Raw genomic sequence first — 16,796 nt, 5'->3', positions numbered from 1 at the left:
CACGAAAAACATTAGCATGAAAACCTTTCAAGGTAATTCCAATGTAAACACTATTTTAAGAATGGGATGAGTAACGTTACCTTCTCCACCTGAGATTTTCCCATGTCTGAGTTAGCCACAAGAAAGGCCACTTTTAATAAACCTAAACGTTTCAGTCCACCTATTCAGCAGTCTAAGTATATAAAGACTAGGGTGGCGTCAACTAAAAACTAAGGAATTCTCCTTAAGGTGATAAAATACATCAATTCTATTTGCGGTGTGTCGAAACTAAAACTTGACCGTGATGCAGGGTACCCAAGGGATCTCGGTCCTCATAGGTGAGGCGCCAATTTGCGCTCGGGCTGAGAAACCGAGTTCGAATGGGGAACACGGGTCGATCGGCTGAGATACGTTAGTGGTACGCAGAACGAATCAATCGTATTCCATACAGTTATGGGCCGTGTGTTTATTTCGAGCTCGATTAGTTTTAGTCAAGGCTGATAAACGTCAATTTATCCGATCATTGTTTGTGTCGCATTTTGAGCTCGATTGGTGTTAATCGAGGTGGATTACTTAATCGTCTTTGATAAGCCTGCAACAGTGTACGATTGTTTATTCGTCCTCTATATTTCATTAACGTGTTGGATTGCCCAGAAACGTAAATTGATCCTTGATTATTTTGTTAAAAGTGAACTGTTGCAGTTGTGTAATAGCTTCTACACTTGATTAGATCAGTGGATCTATGGAAACTTAACTGAATTAGACCTGTTAATGACAGAAACCTCTTTGTTCTCAATTAACAAACTATTTCCTAAAAATTAATCACTTTTGAACAATATAATCAAATCTGCGTTTATTTAGTTAACATTTAAAAACGTTATTGAAAACTATGAACCAGCGAGTAGCAACACCCTCCCCTAAAACAATGTAGTAGAAAGAGCCAGTGCTCACCTTAGTGTCCTTCCCTTCATCTCCTTACCAGTGTTGTAGAGCGTTTTCAAGGCTCGATATTTCAAGCATTTTTAGGTTTACCTTTTTGTTTTATTAAGTCTCGCCTTTTCGCCCCTACGTGCTATTTTGATGAATCTATAGTTTTGATGATTTATTTTTAGTGTGTGCTTGAACTTGGCTCAGCACTTACCGTGCTAGACATTTTAATCCCTTGTTATGGTTTAAGATAACTAGTTTGCTAGGCGGTCATGTTTGAGTTGGTAAAACTGACCTTGAGTTTTACCCACACTGAACATCCTGTTTTGGAAGTTCCCACGGTTAGCTAACCCAAACTTGTCTGTGATTTTTGTATTTAATACTGGAGCACTCCTTGCTGAAAGTAGTAGAAATAAGTAGTAGAAATAAGCAGTGGAACAAGAGAGAGAATAAAGAAGAAAATTACAGAGTCTCAGTACCTCTTGTTAATTTGCCAAGCGAGTGGTAAAACCCCTCAACACCAGAATTAAATCATTATTTGCTCCTGTTGTGTTTTCTCTTTCGAATTCCACCGAAAACATACTTCTACAAAGTCCCAAATTAATGAACTAAACTCAACAAGTTTGCCAGAATCATGGCCATTCTCGCTCGTCCCATGCTCCCTCCCAAGTCTTGGTACCAGATTACCTCTCATTTGCTGAAAGAAGATTAAACCGAGCTCGATAAGAAACCGAGCTCGATTAGAACAGATTGAGTTTGTCGAGCTCGTCTTTTTGATCGAGCACGATATAGTTGGATCGAGCTCGAATAGAATTGGCCGCATTTCTAGCTCGTTGATCCAAAATTTTTATTTAAGTATGTACTGAAAAGACTGTTTAATCGATTTTCTTACAGAGCATGTGGTATGAACAGAAATTCAGGTTATAAAGAGTTTCGGTAAATGACTTACGTGAAACGATACCGCTTAGTCACGTGAATTCTAGTCGTACATAAACTGCAGAGATATCAACCTCTGAAGCTCTCAAATCTGAGTTCTTTCTTCGGACCAACACCCCCCAACCGAATTCGCTAGTGCGACCCCCGGCAATACCTACCCCCCCCCGATGATTGAGATTCAGACTGTGGACCTTCGAGTGTGTCAGTGAACGCCGAGCAAGTTCGCGGGAAAACCGTGGATCTATCTGTCAGGGACTTCAATTAGTTGAATACTCATCCAATCAGACTCACGCTTATTTAGGAGTAACGAAGAAATACTCTCCTTTTTGTTTGCAACGAACGGGCATCACACAAGAAAATGAAGCCAGAAACCGTAATACAAGCGCATCTGAGCAATAAAGACTCTCCACGGGATCGATAGGAAGGTGTTTACGTTTGTTCTGTTGTCAAACAACATCGTCTGAGGAGTTGTGAGTGTAATTCGACCGGATGCCCTTCGATATTTTAATCCCGTAGTAAGGGCAATAGGATTACGCGCACCTACAAAGCGATTTACCCAGAATGGGTGGTAAAACGAATTACGGTCTTTTCGTCCAAGTCTTTTCGTTCAAAAGTTTTTTCGTCTAAGTTGGTTCGTCTAATTGTTAAGTCTTTTCTCGAAGTAAATAAATAACTTTTGGAAGGTTAGATAAAGCTATATAAAGAACTTATTAGTGCGAGCCGTTGCCATTTAGGTTCCGATAGCTTTAGTCACCAATCCCCGTTTACGAATTCAACGTCGTGAATTACGATAAATGCACAGAGAAGATACTTGATTGGTCGGTCATTTTTGGCTTAGTTTTATTTCTTTATCATGTTGGACTATGTTGTTGGTTATGTCGGACATTTAGTGATGTTACACCCAGTTGTCTATTACGCCTAACAGAGGGTGTCACGAAAACTCAGACCCCTCGAAAATCCAAGAGATAAAACTCGATTCATGATCACTCCTGGTAATGCCGCGTATATTATGGTCACGCAATCAACCCACGAGTGTAGACTTAGTCGGGAGAAGCAACTAACTGTGACTTGGTTGTCGAAAGAATTCACTTTCTTTTTATTGGCAACTAAAATAACAAGATCGCTAGAATAGAGCGACATATTTATCTTACCCAGTTTATCTACCACTGTCGACCAAACAGGGAAAAAGTAACAGAGATTACAGTACATCACTTTTCACTGTTAGAAGAAATATTTATAACATATCGCGCGTGCTTGCCTTAATTTAGTCCTATTGAGTCCCTATGAACAAAATCTTTACATATGCACGCCCGTGCGTATACAAGATGACGCGAGCTTTTGTTTTTTTACCTGGCTCCAGAGTTGCCGTCCTGCTAAGCTGCAGTGCTGTTTTCCTTCTCTGAAATTATGGAAGAAACTAGCGAAGAACTGCCCAATTTTTCGGGTTATCCTCCGTATAAAAACCTCACAACTGACGTCACGATAATGTAGTTGGCCATTTGTTTCAAAATCATGACACGATAGATGTGCGGGTTTTTCCCACATATATACTTGCAATCATTCCTGCTATACGATATACGTGCGTGTTTTGCCACGTGAACTTGTGTTTTATTCCCAAGTATATGACCTTTTCTTACAAACATATATATGCGCACAAAAAAGGCCATATATATGCCTTACGAACAAACGTCTGTATATGAGGGGTGGCGAATGGTCCTTCAAAACCTCTGGTTCTCGCAAAATGTTAGTCGAATTTCGTAGGTCTCGCAGTCTCGTTTTTTCAGCGGTTATGTGCATCTCGCACTCTCGTTTTTTATACGAAGGTGTCACGGAGTCTCGATTTTTTGCAAGGCTAAGGGTCTCGAAGTCCCGATTCGCTTGTTGGTTTTTTTTTTTTTTTTAATGGACGTCTTCTCGTCACTTGTTATTGAATTTCATTACAGCAATTTTCAATTTCCGAGAAAAAGTCAATCCTAACTTCTCCTAAATTCTCTGAATTCAGCAAAAGTGCGACTTGCGGCCTAGATCTTTCTAAGTTAGCTATAGTAGCTTGCAGTAATAGGACCACGGGACTTGACTGGCCAAGCGTGGCGTGGTTGTTTTCGCGAGGCTGGGATTGAAGTTTTACTGGTAGACTAACAGCGAATTGTCCGCACATTCATAAATAGCAACATTTATAGAGTTCTTACGTGATTCGTGCTTTCGCTTCCGATGAGAAGAAGACCTTAAGCCTACTTCGGTTTCCTCCATTGTTTTGAACGCTTCCACCTCAACTGAGTTCAAACACGACCACGCGTTCTTTCTTCTAACGACTTCCAGACAACTTGAGTTGTAAGTTACAGCGCGTCAGTCAAAAAAATCAAAGGGAAACGACCAAGCGCAACCTCCTGACCGGAAATTAGGTCATGGCCAGGAAAAAAAATAGAATTTATTTACAGTTGACAGATTTTCAGATCTGATGTTTCGTACAAGGGTTTACAACAAAAGGATCCTTTGTGAGACTTTTGTGCAAGCTCATTCTAGCTCTTTCTCATAGCTCTCAACCAAATCTAGGGCTCGCAATTAAAGAGTGCGACCGTCTCGCGCTCGCACTCAAAACCTTTTGAAGTCTCGGTCTCGCAATCTAAAAAGTCAAAATGTCTCGAGCTCGCAAAGAAAAACGCTAATCTCGCCGTCTCGCAAAGTCTCGCATTTACCATTCGCCACCCCTTATACGGGGTTATAGCAGGCCATTATATAAAAGGCATCGAATTCTATCGTTAGCAATAAACCTACTTCACGTACGATAGAGCCGGAAAGTAACTCCAGTTTGAATCGAGCATGGCCGCCATGGTCGTCTTAATTTCGATGGAGGTTTGGCTCTTACTCATTGCCTTCGCGGTAGTGGTGGTTGTTAGTTCCCCGACAACGGATTTGTCGGAATCCGTGGACTGTCTGTTGAGAGACTGTGAGCGTTACTTTCCAAATGCTGACCGAAACAGGGCAGAAAACTTAATTGAACGACTCCAAGTTACGACCGATTCAGATCTTGGATTGCTCGATTCCTTGGATCAAGGTGAGGCAGGAAATACTGAGAGAATTCGGGTTCTTGAAAGCCTGGTATTACAGCCACGGACCTTATTAGGCAGGTGAGAGTTGCTAGCAATTGTAGCTACATCGAGCACGTCTATTTACCATATCCGAGGGTTCCCAACAGTTTCTCTTGGAAGTGGAGGAGCCGGTGTCAGAGTGGATTTGGACCCCCACCCCCCCGTCCATATCCGCGAGCAGATTTGGACCCCCTTCGCAGATTTGGACCCCCCACTAAACATTCCTTTTTCGTAACTTATTCCAACTGCAAGCTTTTAGGCGATGTCCTTTTAGTTGTGGAACACGAACAGCGAATTCCCGATTTTTTCGAACCTTCGTGAAAATAAAGCTTATTTCGGAAAATTGCGTTGACTAAAGGCTTTTGGTTGGAGTTATCGGAAGTTTCGAAAAATCGAGATTCGAGCAATCGGTATTTCACAGAAGCAAAACAAACAATAATTGAAGCTTTAACGCATTCAACGGTTTTTATTATCATATTTCACACTTTTTCAAGAGAACTGAATAAAAACAAACGATTTCAAAATTTACGTTTCGTTTTCATTCTAGTGGTAAATAACAAACTTACAGCTGCAGGTTAAAATAACGGAAATCTTAGATTGAGACACAATGCCGAGAAAAAGATAACGTCTACGCGTATGTTTTAAAATAAAAACCTATTTTATAAACCTGCTTTCTGAAAAAACATTCTTTGAAAACCTACTTTCTGAATTATTATTATTTCTATTAGAAAATTATGTATGGTAATGTTTTTACTCAGTTTTGTTAAAGGGGTCCAAATCCGCAGGGGGGGGGGGGGTAAAAATCCGCTAGCGGATATGGACCCCGGGGTCCAATTGTAGGGGGTCCAAATCCGCTAGGACACCGGACGACCTCGGTATGAAATTTCTTTACCTCAGTTGGAGTATCTCCGGAATACAAAGCGAATTACCTGGCCTCAAATAACAGGAATGTTATTGGTTTCTAGAACCACTCTTCGGCGTAGAATTCAGAATCTTGGGTCATTCTCTAATCGTTATTCCACCATCTCAGATGCGGAGTTAGATGAATTAATTAGAGAGATAAAGAGAGGCTTTCCAAATTCGGGAATTAGCATGATGCTGGGACACCTGCGTAGCAGAAATGTTTTTGTCCAAGGTCAGCGTGTTAGATCAAGTTTGGTTCGAATTGATCCTGTTGGTCGGTCTTTGAGATGGTTTAACACCATCGGAAGGCGTGTTTATAGTGTCAGAGGACCCAATTCTCTTTGGCACATTGCACTGCATTGCCTGATCAGTTGGAGGTTTGTGATCCATGTGGGGATTGACGGTTTTTCAAGGCTCATAGTTTATTTATGTTGTTCAACAAACAATCTTGCTGCAACAGTGCATGCACTTTTCGTAGCAGCAGTAGAAAGAAATGGGTGGCCTTTCAGGGTACGATCAGACACTGAGGAGGTGAAATGATAGATGTTGCAGCGTCAGTATTTTGAGACACAGGGGTTGAATAGGGGAAGCATAATTGCCGGGCTCTCTGTACATAATCAACGTATTGAGTGACTCTGGAGAGATGTCTTTGTTGGCGTTGGTCATTTTTTTTTTTTGCATAAACATATTGAAGGGCCGCAGCCAGGATGAAACATAGTTGAAATTTAAAAACGACCTCTGGCCAAAATAATTAAAAACTACGAGCTTTCGATTGCCCGAACTGCAGTCTTCAACGGTTAAAATGAATGATAAGCAAGCGATGAGAGAATTTAAATAAAGACATTAACTGCGAAATAATGAGAATGTAAATGATTTGAATATTTGTTAAAAAGAATGGTGTATTGTCCAGGTAACGGGCAAGAATTGTTATCTGCGTAAGGTGTCATTCTGGTATGCCACGCTTCTAATGTTTTTCTGGTTCTACGAGTGCCTTTGTCAATAATTGACGCGTTTTCAAAATCAATGGTGTGGTTGTTGGACCAGGCGTGATTAGCAATTCAAGAAGCTTTGGCTACAGTTTTGATATTTCTCAAATGTTCTTTTTTTTCGGGTATTAAAAGCTCTACTGGTTTCCCCAATGTAACACCACGAACAATTTACACTCATTTCTATCACATGGAACAAAACGGTATACTTGAGCCAACAAACATTATTGATCTGTTCTGTTTGCATTACATTTTTTGCCCAAGAATTAACCATCAATTGAACCTCTTCGTTGAAGCATGGAACCATCATCCTCTACGTACAGAAGGAAATTGGACCCCCCAACAAATATGGGTGAATGGTATGATTTCACAAGGTAATGCTGAAAATACTGCAGTTAGGGATATATTTGAGGAAGACTGGCAAGTTTCCGACTTATATGTAGAAGACCCACAAGGTCCTCCTCCTAATGAGTTTGACCTGGGTAGTGTCGAGGTACCAGATACAATTCTTCCTATAAATGGCACTCAACTTGAGGCATTTCACATGTACTGCCTCTTTCAGAGAGTAATGACTATGGAGTCAGTCTCTACCTAGAAACTCGGGAAATTATTCAGGCACTCATACAAGCACAGAACCATAACTAAGGAGCTAAAGCTCAGTTGAATTTGACATGAAGGGATGTTAATGTTCACGTTACCAACAACAGGCATAACAGTTAAACATTTGATAATTTATGAACTGTCTCAGCAAAAAAATTTTAACACAGCGTCTCATGCACCATGACATCATTATGAAGTGACAAAGGTAAACCTAATGTTTCGTTTAGTAAATAGGCGTTGCCTTTGATGACAGATATAATTTAATTAACACAACTCGTGATTGACATTAATTCCTCACAATGATTTAAAGTGTTAGCTTGTCGTGATTTAAACCAGTTTTTTCAGAAGAATCAGTAAGAGAGAAGTCGATTTTTGTATCTGTTCGCTTACCCGAATCTGCTAACCTGAAGTGAGAAACCTGTTTTTACGACCCGCCACAGAAGTAAGTTTCCAGTCATGTTTTCTTGAATTTTGCCATGAGATTAAGACTAAATTTACGTTTTCTGATTTCGAATTACAAATGTATTTCTCATAGATCGAATAATCATTAAAGTTTGGATAATATTATACGGTTTGTGGTGGTCGTCTGAGCTGACCAGTTCCGAGTAAGGAAACACCTAAATCCGACGTTATATACATGTATATGGTTTATAGTGACAAAATAAAAACAAAAGTAACATGTTTGTACGCGTAAATGAAAATATGTTAATGATGTCATGACTGTGGGCCGGCTAATAGGAAGTCTAGATGTTCGTCTCTGAGATGCTCGTTGCTTGCGAGATATTGGTCCATTCTGGCAATAACTCCTCATTAGGTGGCTCATGTTGGCTCTTGCTTGGTCAACTGTTGTGCTGTAACTAACCACTGACTCTTGATGGTCTCCACCAAATATATTCCGCAAGGCATCAGGAACTAGTAAAATTCCAATTCGATCTGGAACAGTGGACAAGAATAGCCACCCAGTGGATGTTCATTGTTAAATCATTATTTATTTTATTTATTTATTTATTTATTTAAATTATGCATAATAGAAGGCTTAAATAGTGGTCAATGTGACTCCATCATTTAAATAATAACAGTAAAAAGTAATCATATGACAAAGTCCTATGGCAAATTGAGAAAACATATAATAGGATGCATTTTTTTTAAAATCATCCTTACCCTCCACCCAGGCTCCCCCCCCAAAAAAAGTGAACTGGTTGGTTCCTACAATTGTTGCCTTTGGAATAGCTGAAGAGGTGCTCAAAGGTCGACGGAACGGCTTTGAACACTTTTTGGTGACGTTTGGAAGTCTAAAGAAAATCATCAACTTATTTATTTAATCACTTTCACCAGAGTGTGGTGAGGGTCGCACAACAGAGCGAGGCTCCAAATTAAGTGCGCCCTATATCCCACCAATCCCACCCCAGGGGGATTGGTGGGATTGGTGGGATATAGTAAAGCATTTTATCTTATCTATTCAAACGACTGATCATCCAAACAAGTGGCCAGTGTGATTCTTGAAAAATCTTGAGCAGTTTGCAGCCGCAGCCATCATTCTGAAATGCTGCATACGGTTACAATTTACAATTTTACACTTACAATTTATCACTTATAGAGCGCTATTTACAATGACAGATCAACAGCGCTTTACAATCAATCCTAACCCGCCCATCCCACCCCAGGTGATGACATCCATCACACAGTAATCTCGTGTGTGGGAAATTAACGTCTCCAACCCCAACCCTGCAGGAGACGGGACCTCCATTTATTCGTCCCTATCCGAGAAGACTAGAATATCTAACCATTTCTTGATGTTATAGAAAGGTAGCAAATTCTTCTCAATTATTTTAAGACCCTGAGTGTTGGTCCGGCCGGGGCTCGAACCCTCGACCTCCCGCACAACAGTCCAGCGCTCTATCCATTGAGCTAAACGGGAGGCGGTTACTTATTCGTAGGGCTGTTACAAAGATTCAAGTTGCCAGCGAACATACAAGGAGTAGGCAGGGAACCAAACTGCTATTTCTATAGTTCTATTTTCCTCTATTTGGAAAGAGTACCATATCACCCCACACATTAATTATGCATTCCACTTCTTTGTCTTTCACGACAAAACTTTAAAAACAAAGTCTACTAGTCTGAATGCATAATTAATGCATGGGGTTATATGGTACTCTTGCCCTCTATTTTCCTTTGAAAATTTAAGCCAAAGATTAAAGAGATTTAGCAAGAGGACGGGAACGTCATTTCAGAGCGGGAGATCGCGCGGAATAGTCTGGACACGACACACAATTCGACTTCCGAATGGTGTCCCGTCGCGATCAGAATGTCTCGGATTTCCGCCAATTGTGCGCTTGTAAATCGATGCAAACGAGATAATACTGTTTAGAAGTATTTCAAAACTCATCTCCCGGATAATTGGGTCCCTTCCTTTGTTTTAATCGGTGTATTTCTGAAAACTTGCTGCTTCAATTTGCTAGATTCCCGAAAGTTGTTGGCAAGCGATCCAAGATTTCAGGACTCAGTTTGCTTTTGAATGTGGAAGGCATTAGACAATAAAAGGACATTTCTTTAATACATTTCTTTAAGCCTATATGAAAACTAAGAATGGGATGCTCTTGAATTTTATTGTGAATCAGTTCATCAATAACTGCTGATGTTGAAGTTTAGGGCAGTCAATGAAATTAAATATCACGAAGCCTACATACCGTAAATTTTTTTATTTATTTGTTGTCGTTGTCGTTTTTACCGATCGTGAATGAATGCTTGTGGATTGAAGTCAGAGATAAACAATTTGAGAATTTTCTCGGGTTTGCACTTTTTTTGTCTTAAACTTTTTTAATGAGCGCCGATGAAAACAAGAAAGTCGTGCGCACGCAACAGAAGAAAATGACAATTTTATTTCGAAAAGACTTTCTAAATTAAGTAATTTAATTCAGTGAACAACTTCGTTGAAAAAAGAAGAAACAAAACAAAACAAAGAAACAAAAGACCGAAACGAAGTCTTACACTAAGCCTAACCGTTTCATGGCTGACTTGTTTGAGTTCAGTTAATTCTTTCAGCGTTAAACAAGAAGTCACCGTAAACAACTTTGTCGTTGGGTCGCTTGGTTTCTACATGGTTTCGCCCGAATCCCATTCAAAATGCATAGCACCTCTAAGTATTCAATGTTCAAAAGAGATGTACCGTCGTGAATAAATAGAAATATTCAGTGAATAGGGGGAAAAAACGATGATGATTTCCAAATTATTCTTTGTAAAATTACGAAGAATATGAGCAGTACTAAAATCTAGGGGCACGGAACGAAAGGACAACAACACAAATCGCGGAAAAAAATTATCTGATGGGCTCTAAAAATTTGATAGATGAATCAACAGACACGAGTCTTACTGGAATGGATCAATTAGAAAGTTTAATCGCCCACGTGGTTCGTACGTGTTAACATCTAACTTTCCGTAACTATAATTATCCTCTGTTTACGCTGGTTGCATAAATCTCAAAGAGGATAGTTTCGTTGTCCCCAAAGCTGTTTGTTAAACCGAAAATTTGTATTGGCGATCTTTGAAAAATTGAGTTTAGACTATTGAAGAACAAATATTGCGCTTACGTCTCGTCGCAACAACTGCCAAGTCACTAAGAAAGACTGCTAAGAAACACAACGGGGCGACTTTCTCGACCCAGTTTCTTACCGGTATTTTTGCTGCGCCCGAAACCCGCAGAGTCATGTTGCCCGAAGTTCGTAGTCATATCGCCCGAAATCCTCAGTCATGTCGCCCGAAATTTTATCGAGTGTTTAAACTTGAAGAAAAGTAACATCTTAAGTAAATGGCAAGGAATAAACTCGTAAAATGTTGACTCGTAAAATTCAGGTCGTTCGTTTCGCTGTCGTTTGATATCACGGAGATAGTAATCCTAAAAATAAAACACGAAAATGAAAAAAAAAATAGTAATATCAGTTACAGTATGGTTCTCACTGTTGTTGTTTTATATGTGGAGGCATTATGTTTCGAACGAAGGTTCATATCACTATGATTGGAACATTGGAAAACGCCGCCATCCTAAATACAACACGTGCTCAAGAATCAAAAATGTACATGGTTGCCAAGCAAGATTGTGACGTTGCGGCAAACTCAAACTAAGAGAACTTGATGTATTTTTCTGAGTTGTGCGAAAAATTCTGATAATTGAAAGTGTTTCGCTTATAATTACAGGAATCCGTGCTGTAGAATGATCACTTTAGTTCATAGCAAAGAACAACGCTGAAATGAACAGCGATATGTAAGTCTTTCTTTAGGCCGTGGTTTCATTAAACCAGTTGTTGGCGAATGCTCTCTCGGTTAGGATCTCAATTGTTTCATCAAGTGGCACGTTGGTGAATAGGGAAGAAACGCCATAAGACACAAGGATGTCATTCGCGTCGAGTGACGTTTCTCTTATCTCCTCGGCGAAGGAGAAGGTATCGGAGATAGTGTGCCGATTCAGTGAGAATGGTTTGAGTTTCTCTTCAAGCCACTTGGCCAGGCCGTGGTTGTAGGTCCCAGTTGACGATAGTATTGGTCGCATTGATAGCTGCTGTTTATGAGTCTTTGGAAGTCCATAAAGATGGGCTAGACGAGAGCCTTTGCGGCAAACTGAGTAGACAATCGGCTTTGGTAAGATTTTCCTGACGACGGATTCAGCTCTTTCAATTCGATGGAAAACTGTATAAGCAAGTTGACGGAGTAGCCATGGGCTCGCCCCTGGGGCCCTTATGGCAAACACTTTCCTGTGCTCTAATCGGAAGAACAGTTAGAGCGTAAAAACAAGTTACCGGGCTTCTATAGAAGGTGCGTCGACGACACATTAGCAACGATGCCGAGTATATCAGCTGCAACAGCTTTCCTTTCAACGTTAAACAATACCATCCTTCTATACATTTTACAATGGAGATTGCCGACAACAACAAGCTACCGTTCCTTGGTATGATGATCGAGAAAAGAGGGTGCCATCTGACAACTAGCGTCTATCGAAAGCCAACAGATACGGGACTGCTCCTACATTATCAGAGCCATGTCGATCATCGCTACAAGAGACCTCTGCTGAATACCATGCTAAATCGAGCATATCGCCTGTCATCAACGAGTGAATCATTTACAAATGAATGCGGATGTTTACAAAACTCAAGTACCCGCTGAATCCCGTCAACTCAGCTATTGCCATGTACAAGAATTCTGCGACCCAAGGCCGTCATGAAACCCCAACTGTAACTGACGCGGATGTACAAAAAACCGTCAGGATAATTTTGCCATTTAAAGACCAAAAATCGGCCGACACAGCAAGACAACAGTTGAAAGATCTTAGCCAAAAAAATCGGAACTAACCCACAGCCAGTCTTCACAAGTCGCAAGATCGAGGAAAAGCTTAAGATAAAGAGGAGAAATCTGCTTTAATCAATCACCAATACGTTGTCTACAGTTTTAAATGTGATTCGTGCGATGCGGATAATATCGTTTACACCACATGCCATCTTCACTAACGTATACAGGAGCATAAAGCCTCAGTCATTGGCAAGCATATGAAGGAAGTCCACGGAGTAGCGTTCACTGACCCTGAGCCGAAATGTTTCCTGTTCTTAAGAAATGCCGAGGAAAACTGGACTGTCTTATTCATGAGCTGCTATTTATTCGTGAACGGAAACCGAAGTTAAACACGCAGTCGGACTCGATACGTGCAAAAGTATTTATTTAAGCATACACCGTACGCACTGATACGTCAAACACCAATGAAAACGAAACACTTATTATTCTAACGTACTCTATCACCTTTGTTTGTATTTAATCTCGAAACTACAACTAACACCCCTACTTGATAATGGAGTCAAGATGACTTCGAAACGTCGTAGTTTTATTATTCTAATATTTATCATCAAATGTATTTCCAAATGTTCTCTTATTAACATGAAATTGCCGCGAATATTCCTCCAGGCTAGGGGGTTCGTCCATTTACGACATTGACACCCTCCTGACTTACTAACTTTTATTTGAAAATACATTTTCCTAAATGAGTCGGACGCTTTTTGAGATTTCATAATTTTTCTTTTTGTAAACGTGAGGTAAAATGTCTAACTTCAATCAAGTCCAATAACAGAAAAAACGATTTTTTTCGGCCTCTGAAGGTGGGAAGTAACCTTAAGTCTACCGCTCGAACCACTACCATCAGCCATCTCGACTTCGGCAAGCACCAGTACAAACTTCACCGGGAAGCGCATTGCGATCACATTAGACGGCAATGGGCGGCGAAATGCTCCTTTCTGAAAGCAAAAGTAGCAGAGACCCATAAGACCTCCAGCACTTCTACCGCCAACAGCTTCGACAGTGTGCCTGGGCCCTCAAGGCGAGGAAGTGCAACAGGTTTACAGAACAGGTGAATAACTTCCTTCCCGAGCTATTTCTTGCTGGTGAAGAGACTGGGCGCAAGGTGACCCCGCCTGATGCTTCAAGACGAATACGCACACTATGTCGGAAGGGCACTAACCAACGCTTGTTCGACAAAGAGAAGTGGCTCACAGGTCAGCAGATTGCACGCTAATTTTCTAGATTGGTGACCTTAAAGAGAACCGGAAAATTGCCGTTGGCCAGTGACATCAACATTGGTGACCAAGAACTACAGCCTCTGGAAAGAGAGATTCGACGGTATAATCCCCGCGAGAGGGTGAAACATCAGCTAACTCTATGAACACTCTTTAAGCTACAGAATCGCGAACTCTCCCATGCGGGGTTTTCTGGAAAGGGGTGTCTTTAGTCTGGTCCATCAACTCATATGCCTTTTTGTGCAGAGATACAGCCCCTTTTCATTAAAAAGCCTGCGGTGTGGTAAGGCTGGATTGGAGGTGACATCAGTAAGGCGTAGGGGTAGTGGACCAGAAAATAGCGTTTTTATTCTAGACTTTTGGAAAGGGTTTGGGGAGAACCAGATGTAAAGAAATAGATATAAGATTCCCCAACCGAAAGAAAATGATGAAATCAAGTCAGCATCTCTGGTTCAGGAACACCGAGGGGGAGGGGGTAATCCTCTGATAATAATACCCTGATACCTTGGGTGTCCTGTGGTACTATTAACAGATCGATTTCGATGTATAAAGACTCCCTGTAAAGCATTTTATCTTATCTATTCAAACGACTGATCATCCAAACAAGTGGCCAGTGTGATTCTTGAAAAATCTTGAGCAGTTTGCAGCCGCAGCCATCATTCTGAAATGCTGCATACGGTTACAATTTACAATTTTGCAATTACAATTTATCACTTATAGAGCGCTATTTACAATGACAGATCAACAGCGCTTTACAATCAATCCTAACCCGCCCATCCCACCCCAGGGGATGACATCCATCACACAGTAATCTCGTGCGTGGGAAATTAACGTCTCCTACCCCTAACCCTGTAGGAGACGGGACCTCCATTTATTCGTCCCTATCCGAGAAGACTAGAATATCTAACCATTTCTTGATGTTATAGAAAGGTAGCATATTCTTCTCAATTATTTTAAGACCTTGAGTGTTGGTCCGGCCGGGGCTCGAACCCTCGACCTCCCGCACAACAGTTCAGCGCTCTATCCATTGAGCTAACCGGGAGGCGGTTAGCTCAATGGATATACGGTTGAGTGTAAAAAGTCAGCGACCGGCCGGTAGTTTCCCGCGTACACCAGGCTTGGCAAGTGTACTTTTACTAGCACTCTAAATTGGATTTATTTCATCAAGTACATTTTATAAACCTAATATTGTGTATTCAAATATAATATGAGCCCAGAATGTCTTCACCAGAATCAGTAGCATGTTTAACCAGATGTGAACAGATCACGGTCTTAGTCCCCATTTGTCATTCGCCCGTTGTCGTGAGCGAAATGCCGATAACAATAATAATAATAATAATAATAATAATAATAAAGCATTTATATAGCGCTAAGCACGACTAGTTCTCCGTAGCGCTTTACAAAATTATAGACTAATTAACATAGCAATTAAATTATAAAAAATCGTAAATTAAAAAGCGTCTTTGAACAAGTATGTTTTAAGGTTCTTCTTGAAAATTGCAACAGATTCAGATGTTTTCAGGGAATATGGTGAGTCGTTCCAAAGCTTGGGACCGGCAATGGGGAAGGCACGGTCACCATAGTTCTTTCAAAATGTTCTTGGAACCATCAGGAGCATTTGTGATGAGGAACGCAGTACACGAGAGCCATAATTCCTTTGATGCAACAGTTCAGCAATATAAGTTGGAGCTAAGCCATGTAGACCTTTATAGACAAGTAGAAGTATTTTGAAGATAATGCGATACTTAACAGGTAGCCAATGAAGTTTCTTTAATGCAGGTGTAATATGTTCCCATTTCTTTCTCAAAGTAATAACACGTGCAGCAGCGTTCTGTATAGACTGTAGCTTGTTAATCATATATTTAGGTAGTCCCTAGAGAAGGGAATTGCAATTATCCAATTTGGATGTACTGTAAGCATGAGTCACAATTTCAGCTGTTTCCGGACTGAGATATTTTCGTATCTTACTTATGTTCCTTATGTGATAGTACGAAGCTTGACAGACTTTTTTAACTTGCTCATCCATTGTTAGATGTTGATCGAAAAACACTCCTAAATTTCTTGCAGATTGAGCTGGGCTAATCTTTTCATCACCAACTTCAAAAAAATTGAGTACTGAAGATTGACAAGACCTGGAACTGATACAAAATATCTGTTTCGCATGGCTATACGTACGTAACTTCACACAGATTTTATCACCTCTATATACTCCTAAACAAATAAACTTTATGGAAATGGAGTAATTTTGAGCAGAGACATGCCCGCATCTCAGATATTTTAAGCGATTTTCACTAGAAATTCGAATCATGAAAAATCTCGATTTTTGAAGGTTAACTTGAAACGATTATATTTTCTAACATTGTTATCGCATCCTCTTCAAATTTAGTTGAATCGAATGAGTATACTATTCATTTGAAATTGGCAAAGATTCTAAATCATATCTGCACCCAATAGTCACTGAGCAAGTTTTAAACTTCATGGACGAATTTACCATGATTTTAATTAAAATTGTGTGTCATTTCACTCGAACCACTGTATCTCGTGAACTGTTCGGACTTAGGGAAAATATTTGGCAGGCTTTTAACTTGGACCAATACTAGTATGTACACAAAATAGTATCAAATTCTGGAGGGTACCATGCATGTAGACTCAAATTTTGATATTGCTTGGATCTCACGTGGACACGTTTTTAAGAAGAACCAACTTCCTTCTTACAAAAGAAGCACCAGTTCCGTTCTTCTTTGCAACGGTGTAATGAATTCCAATAAACATGATTAGACTAACGTACGATACAAAAGAAGGTATCTAAAGGAAAAGTAGAAAAGGCT

At 40.3% G+C, this 16,796-nt stretch overlaps 1 pseudogene; it reads left to right on the top strand.

The window, feature by feature from the left end:
• Nucleotides 1-4,662: 4,662 nt before the first annotated feature.
• On the top strand, nucleotides 4,663-7,629 carry LOC148724815 (uncharacterized; annotated as a pseudogene).
• Nucleotides 7,630-16,796: the final 9,167 nt, after the last annotated feature.

The sequence above is a fragment of the Stylophora pistillata genome, chromosome 8 (genome assembly GCF_964205215.1).
Source record: "Stylophora pistillata chromosome 8, jaStyPist1.2, whole genome shotgun sequence".
Lineage (NCBI taxonomy): Eukaryota > Metazoa > Cnidaria > Anthozoa > Scleractinia > Pocilloporidae > Stylophora > Stylophora pistillata.
Note: the sequence above shows the minus strand (reverse complement) of the source record. Positions and strands in the feature narration are given on the sequence as shown.